Raw genomic sequence first — 6,988 nt, 5'->3', positions numbered from 1 at the left:
TGGGTACACAGAGCCTGTAAAATTTTGGACAACACATTAATGGAAATTCAGGTTATGTTAGAAATAATATGTAGGCTGCAAACATGAAATACTGTGTTCAAATTGAACATCAGACAAAAGATTCTTGTACATGTACTTCCAATTTCATTTTTTGAAATGTTTTATCTATTTCTTCTTGCTGGAACAGAGCGATATCAAAATGTTCAAGAGCTAAATATCATTATCCTGCAAGAAATACAAGGTTTTTGTTAAAAGACTTAAAAATTTATTAAAGTACTCTCAACTTTTATTCACATAAAGTATTACACACATATGAATGGATACATACATACATAGCAGGAGGATCCCACGTTAACTATTCTACCAGAGAATTCTAAAATAATATGGTGATTCCTAACTTTTTGAATGAAACATCAGCAAAAATATTTTACATGAAGTTGCTAACGAAAACATGTTTCTATCTAATGTTCTATCCGCATGGAGTAATGTTACTCATAATCTATAAACCCAAACCAACAGTAAAACTATTTCATGGAACAATAAAGACATAACTTCAAGCAATAAGACGTTTTTCTATAACATTATATATGTTGACCAGTTATACAACTATAGAATTAAGGACTTCTATTATTTTGATATTTAATATATAATACATATACAGAATACCTTCAAGTATTTTCCTGATGTACTACACATTACTCAAAAGCATACCCATGCATATTAAATCTTTAACCAATACAAATAACACACCATGTACTCAAAGAACATTTGTAGAAAACATCAGAGCTCCAGATAAGGGCCGTACAGACGTAAATATGGCTTTTTCATGAAGGCTTACGCATTTATTTTTATGAACTGGACGTACAATTACGACTTTAATATCCCTTTTACGCATTTACGAAAAAAATCTGGCCGTACTGATACGTCGGTGTCAGGGCGGCATATTTGTTGGTCTCTAACCTAACGGCCTCTTTCATTAATTTAAATTACCGAAAAGTTGTAGACTGGGTTCCAGTATTATTATCTATTCTGTGGCGTGATTCCGGTAACTTGTAAGCCCGTCAAAAACAATATGTCTGCGAGCATGGAAGGCCGGCTTAACCGAAAGCGGTTCAAATAAACACTTTGTTGTCATATAATGGCTACATACGGTCGTCTAACCATTCTGACATTCAATCTGTAAGCCCAGTTGAAGTGTTTGCTTGAGTGTTTAACTGTAATAGTTGGCATAGTCTATGCCAACTTTGACAGTTGACTGCTAAAGCAATGATTCTTTTGAGATGAGACAGTGACATTGGTGTTCATTTACTTAGCTTACAAGTTGGCTTGTGTTTTCTTGTCAAGCAAAATAAAGTTATAGTATTTAGTCATGAGTTTTAATGTGTAGTTGTATTTGCATCATAATTCAGAATGGAAAACCTAATAAAGTAACTGTTTAAGAAGCAAAATATATTTATTATAATTGCTGCAAATGTTTCTGTAAAGTAAGGTATACACCCATCAATATCCAAGAACACGGGTAGTACAGTACTACCTGTATTTTTGGATATGGTAGTACAGGTACTAATTGATTTTCAGCGTTACTCCTTTTCTTTCTGTCAGTGGCAATACCGTTACTAATTTCACAAATCCTTATCTAGAGCTTTGAAACATACTTGCAAGATTAAACAAAATATTTTATAAACTAGAAATTAAAAACCCTGCAAAAAAATCCAAAACTCAAATAAATGGCAAATCCTTTTTCGAGAACAAGTCCATATTATTATCTTTGATATCTTCATACATTCTAGTGTTTTTCGTAATTGCACATGATATATATATATATATATATGTCTTTTAAAACCTTTAAAAACTGGAATGCTGTTTCTTCTTTTGCAAAGGAATATATACCATTTCATTTCCAGATAAAAAAAATTGTATGCTTTCTTAGAAGATGAGCCTTAAAGGAATGGTTTAGGATCAATGAAGAAAGAACTGTCAATTACATTGACAACATTGCTTAATATATTTGATAAAAAAACTTGAACTATGCAGCAGTCCTAGAAAAGATGGATCGTAGCTTCATCACCAAGATGCTCTTCAAACTCATCCATTTGCTCAAATGTTCCAATTGGAAGACTGATGTTCTCTGGCAGTTGCATTGGCTCGTCATCAGTAGCTGACCTAGCCAAGAGCCGCTGCAGCATCCGCTTCATTTCCCTGTTCTCGTCTCTGATTGTTTCCAACACCGTTAAAATCTGTGTAACTGCATCTGAAGACAGAGTAAAAAAGAACTGTACCTAAAATTATGTTGACAATAATATAAATCACAGCTGGGTCTTATATAATTATATCGGATGTGTGCCGATATAACGGCGGTGGGCCCGATTTGTCCCAACAGCTGTTGTACGGCTAGGGCTGATTATAGCAACTTGCACCTATATGCCCGTCAACGTCAATTTGTTTCTTTTATTAGTAGAAGTATGTATTATTATAGATCACTAAATGACTGTGTATTTTATTTATTTTTTCAGTTGGATTATCTGTTTACATCATTTATTTATGTAATTAACTATCATTTAATAAGCAGTAATTCCAAAACTGAAATTATTTTAAGTTAAAGTTTCAAGCACAAAAATTAGTTACTTTGTCCTATAAACTGGGAAGGCTCTTCAGCTGGACTTAATGGGAGTGACCGGCCTCTGTCATGCACTGCTGGACATTCCTTGTAAAGACGATGTTGGCAAACCAGGTGGTGGTGAATATTTTATTTTCTGAAATAAATTTGTACAATAAACATTACGAAATTAATTATTTCCTAATACACAGACTTTTTTAATATTCTGCAAATATGTGTTTAAATAATCATTAAAATTTGTCCACAGGCAGACAACCTTGGCTTGCGTGCAAGTAATCAAAGACCTATAAAAGACATTATATTATACGTTTCAATTAATATTATCAATGTATGAGATATGTAAGATTCTCATGCATCAGCATGATTACTAATTTAGTGTTTCATTTTGTCAGACATGCGCCTGTCTGCCATAAATAGTTTGTATTGAATTTTAGGCAGAATCAAGTTGAATTAAGCAGTTTAACTAAGAGATTGATCTATGGCGATAAACGAACGTTACGACTTACGTCGCGAAAATACATGACAAAGGCAAAGCGATGAAGAAATAATATGCAATTTAAATTATTAAACACACAGGCATTCATTGAAGTAACAGATAAATAAATAATGCGTGATCAGCAATATATATCTGATTTCAAAAGAAATATATAATTACGTGTATAATATCACAATTTAACAAATTACCGTTTCGAGTGTTTTTGTCTTGAATGTTTTCGCGAGGCGGAATTAACATCTGCGCATGCGCATATTATTTAAATACTTTATTTTTCTGCGCGATTATTCAAATTGAAATTATCTCTTGAAAATAACTTCATATTAATCATAGTATATACATTATTTAAAACAAAGCCATATCAAAAACAGAATTTTCAAAAAAAATGTGCGCCCGATAGCTGATTTTGTCCTTTGTTGGGCGGCCCAAATGGGACCCGTATGGGACCCATATGGGCTGCATATTATTTGCCTATGCATTCATTTGATATTTTTGGGTAAAATATTAGCAGTTGAGATCAAGTTTGTCATACATATGTTTTAAGAAATTAGTTTTTAATAAAATAAAAGTTTATATCTTTTTCCTGATAGCGCAATAATATGGGACCTATATGGGACCCTTAAGGGCATTCCCATATGGGCTAACCCATATAGGTCCCAAATGACTCCCATTTGGGCTTACCCATATGGGTTTGCCCAGAAACAGCCCGGTAGCTGATTTTGTCCTTTGTTGGGCAGCCCAAATGGGACCCATATGGGACCTATATGGACTGCATATTATTTGCTTATCCATTGATTTTCTATTTTTGGGTAAAATATTAGCAGCTTAGATCAAGTAAGTCCAGCATACGTTTTAAGAAATGAGTTTTTAATCAAATAAATTCAAGTTTACATCTTTTTCATGATAGCGCAATAATATGGGACCTATATGGGACCCTTATCGCCATTCCCACATGGGCAGGCCCATATAGCTCCCAAATGACTCCCATATGGGACCCATATGGGCCGCATATTATTTGCTTATGCATTGATTTTCTATTTTTGGGTAGAATATTAGCAGTTTAGATCAAGTTAGTCCTACATACGTTTTAAGAAATGAGTTTTTAATCAAAGAAATACAAGTTTACATATTTTTCCCGATAGCGCAATAATATGGGACCTATATGGGACCCTTGTGGGCATTCCCATATGGGCTAGCCCATATTGGACCCAAATGACTCCCATATGGGCTTTCCCATATGGGTTTGCCCAGAAACAGCCCATATGGGACCCATATGTGCATGTTTGCTGGGTAAAACGATATACATTTACTTATTATAAAAAAGTTATTATATATTCCATCGATATATTTTATGTAATTAATTAAATAACATGGCTATAGTCTAAGTAGTTGTGTATGTAGTTGACAAAAAACAGTAATTCATCAGTACTTAATCAATATAATTATATCTTAAATTGTAATACGAGAAAATTGAAGAATTATTTACTTATACAAACATTACATAACATGGCAGTAGTTCTGTATGTATTTTTTTCGTATTGAGCAGTGCCGGATACACGTACGGTGTAAAGGTATAAGCGCATCACTATACATTATAATATGTGCATTGTATAAGCCCATTTCTAATGAGTGCGTTTTTCATTTACTTTGAGAAATCTTGCATTACATTTTAGAAAACAAATATACTCTACGGACTTTTCTTTGTGTTGCTTATACGCTGTTGTGTTTATGTACTTCATAAAATATATAAATAAAGAATGCTTTCATTGTCGTTTTATGTAACTAAACTACTGAAATATCGTTTGTGTTCATCACGTTGTTTTACACTGTTATTCTACGTTATTGTATGTCAAATGAATAAATAGGTCAGACAAAATTTTCTTTTTAGTTTTTTGTTACTACTCTAGAGTCTAGACTATAAGTTTAATCATTGACGTGATAAAGATCCTCTTATTAAAATTATATAATGGTCACCAATTAAACTACTCAACAATTAGTGTTTCGCTAGTATGGGGGCGAAACGACCAGGTGCGAAACGACCAGGGCGGAAACGTTTTGGGGGCGAAATAACTAGGGTGCGAAAAAACTTGGGCGCGAAACGTCTGTAAATCCCTCTACAGTATAATTTGGGAATTCGATTTTGTCTCTTGTTTGTGACAGAGAGAATGCAAGTAGTACTCGGTAACTTTTAATCACGTGTGCTATTCTATTTTGCTTGCGCACGTTTATTCGTTCCGTATTTTCATTTATGGTTTACCTCATAGATCGGCTTAACTTGCATAGGGAATATGCAAGTAGGTCATCATAGTTATCAATCCAAACAAACTAACTAAGATACGAAAGAACGTGTTCCTCCCGCCGCGGTAGTCTTATAAATGAGACGCTTTAGGCGCAAAATGTTCTGGTTAGAATCTAAAGGTTTAACTGTTCAAAATATTTTCAACAAGTACGTGATTTATCAACATATCTTACTTAAACAATAGACTAGTTATAACATGTCTAACATGTTATTTGTGATAGTTATGTCAATATGATCTTGCATTTATAAAATTGGTTAACAGATAAACGGTCATTATCACAGAGTCTAATAAAATAAAACGTTTTTTTCTAAGATCGTTTTGCGTCTTAACTTCAACCTACAGTAAAGGAATATTAATTAATAGTGTAATGATAAGCATATGGGAAGGAGACCACTCTTGATTTGGAGATAAAGGTAAAATTTACAGGGACACTAAAAAAACAATATATTATCAATTTCACATATTGCTGTTACAATCAATATTCAATTCCATATTTTGAATTTTTCAGATCCAATACTGTAAAATTGAATCTTTTAAACAAAATTTAAGTGAATCTGAAAAAGAAACCCAACAACTGTCACAGAACAGCCAACCCAAACACACACTCTCCGTTTTTTGTAGAGCCCTGCATATATGACATATGGCTGAAGGTGGCTCAAGCATAGACACGACACGGGAGTCATCTGTTGATTCAGAAGTGGTAAAACTTAAGGTACGGAGTAAATGTGTTTGGTATGCATTAAAATATTAACTGATTTCTTTGTTATGGGAACTCGTCAATCAAGACAAAAGGTGCTTGAAATGGTTGCTGTTCATGAAATATGTGTATAAATAACCTTACTATTTCAAAAAGCTGTTAAGTTCTACAGCCTGTTGTTGTGTTGGGGCATGGTAGGTGTGGCGTCCAGAGGTTCTGGATTTAAATCCCATAGAATAGGACAATTTGTTATTGATGTTTTGTTTCTTTTGACTTTGTCTTTCGAATATTATACTAGTTTTGTAGATAATATACATTCTATGAAAAATCAGTAAATATATTCCTATAAGAAAACAGATGTATGCATTTAAACATGTTTATTTTTATATTATTCCATTGTAACACTTGTTTAGTGATATATGCTTTATTCAATATGCTATTTACAAGTAAATACAGTTGTAGTTAGATAAGTATGCTGTTTATATTTTATTATAAAGATAACAACCAAAATGAAATACAAACACACACAACATATTAAAATTCCATGCGTATTTTTCGCCACGAAGAAGGGACGAACAATGTGGTCGTCATCATCCATTATCAGAATGCTTAGCAACCTTGTATCAAGATTTAATGAAAAAAGGAACTCATTTGCACTCATCGTCTTATTAATTTACATGTTTTGTACATTTTGTTATAGCAAACTTAGGGAATTAACAATCTTATACGTTGTGTTCAATTAATTCTGTGTTCTTTTTTCAGAGAATATTAAAGATTGTATTGTGATTCACGACTTGGGAAATTGTTGATACCGGCTGGACAGAGCAGGAAATATTCCCTACACAAATATCTCACCAATCTCTACCTGCTTAGGTTGTATA

The 6,988-nt window shown here is 33.1% G+C and overlaps 1 long non-coding RNA gene across 1 annotated transcript; it reads right to left on the bottom strand.

Moving 5' to 3' along the window:
• Window positions 1–561: 561 nt before the first annotated feature.
• On the bottom strand, window positions 562–3,371 carry LOC127862631 (uncharacterized). Its single transcript, XR_008040710.1, has 3 exons — window positions 3,302–3,371; window positions 2,626–2,753; window positions 562–2,251 (listed from the first exon to the last, which is right to left on the bottom strand). It is a non-coding gene; the product is annotated as an uncharacterized LOC127862631 (long non-coding RNA).
• Window positions 3,372–6,988: the final 3,617 nt, after the last annotated feature.

The sequence above is a fragment of the Dreissena polymorpha genome, chromosome 16 (genome assembly GCF_020536995.1).
Source record: "Dreissena polymorpha isolate Duluth1 chromosome 16, UMN_Dpol_1.0, whole genome shotgun sequence".
In the NCBI taxonomy this organism is placed as follows: Eukaryota; Metazoa; Mollusca; class Bivalvia; order Myida; family Dreissenidae; genus Dreissena; species Dreissena polymorpha.
The sequence above is the reverse complement of the archived record's forward strand: the minus strand, read 5'-3'. Positions and strand labels throughout refer to the sequence as shown.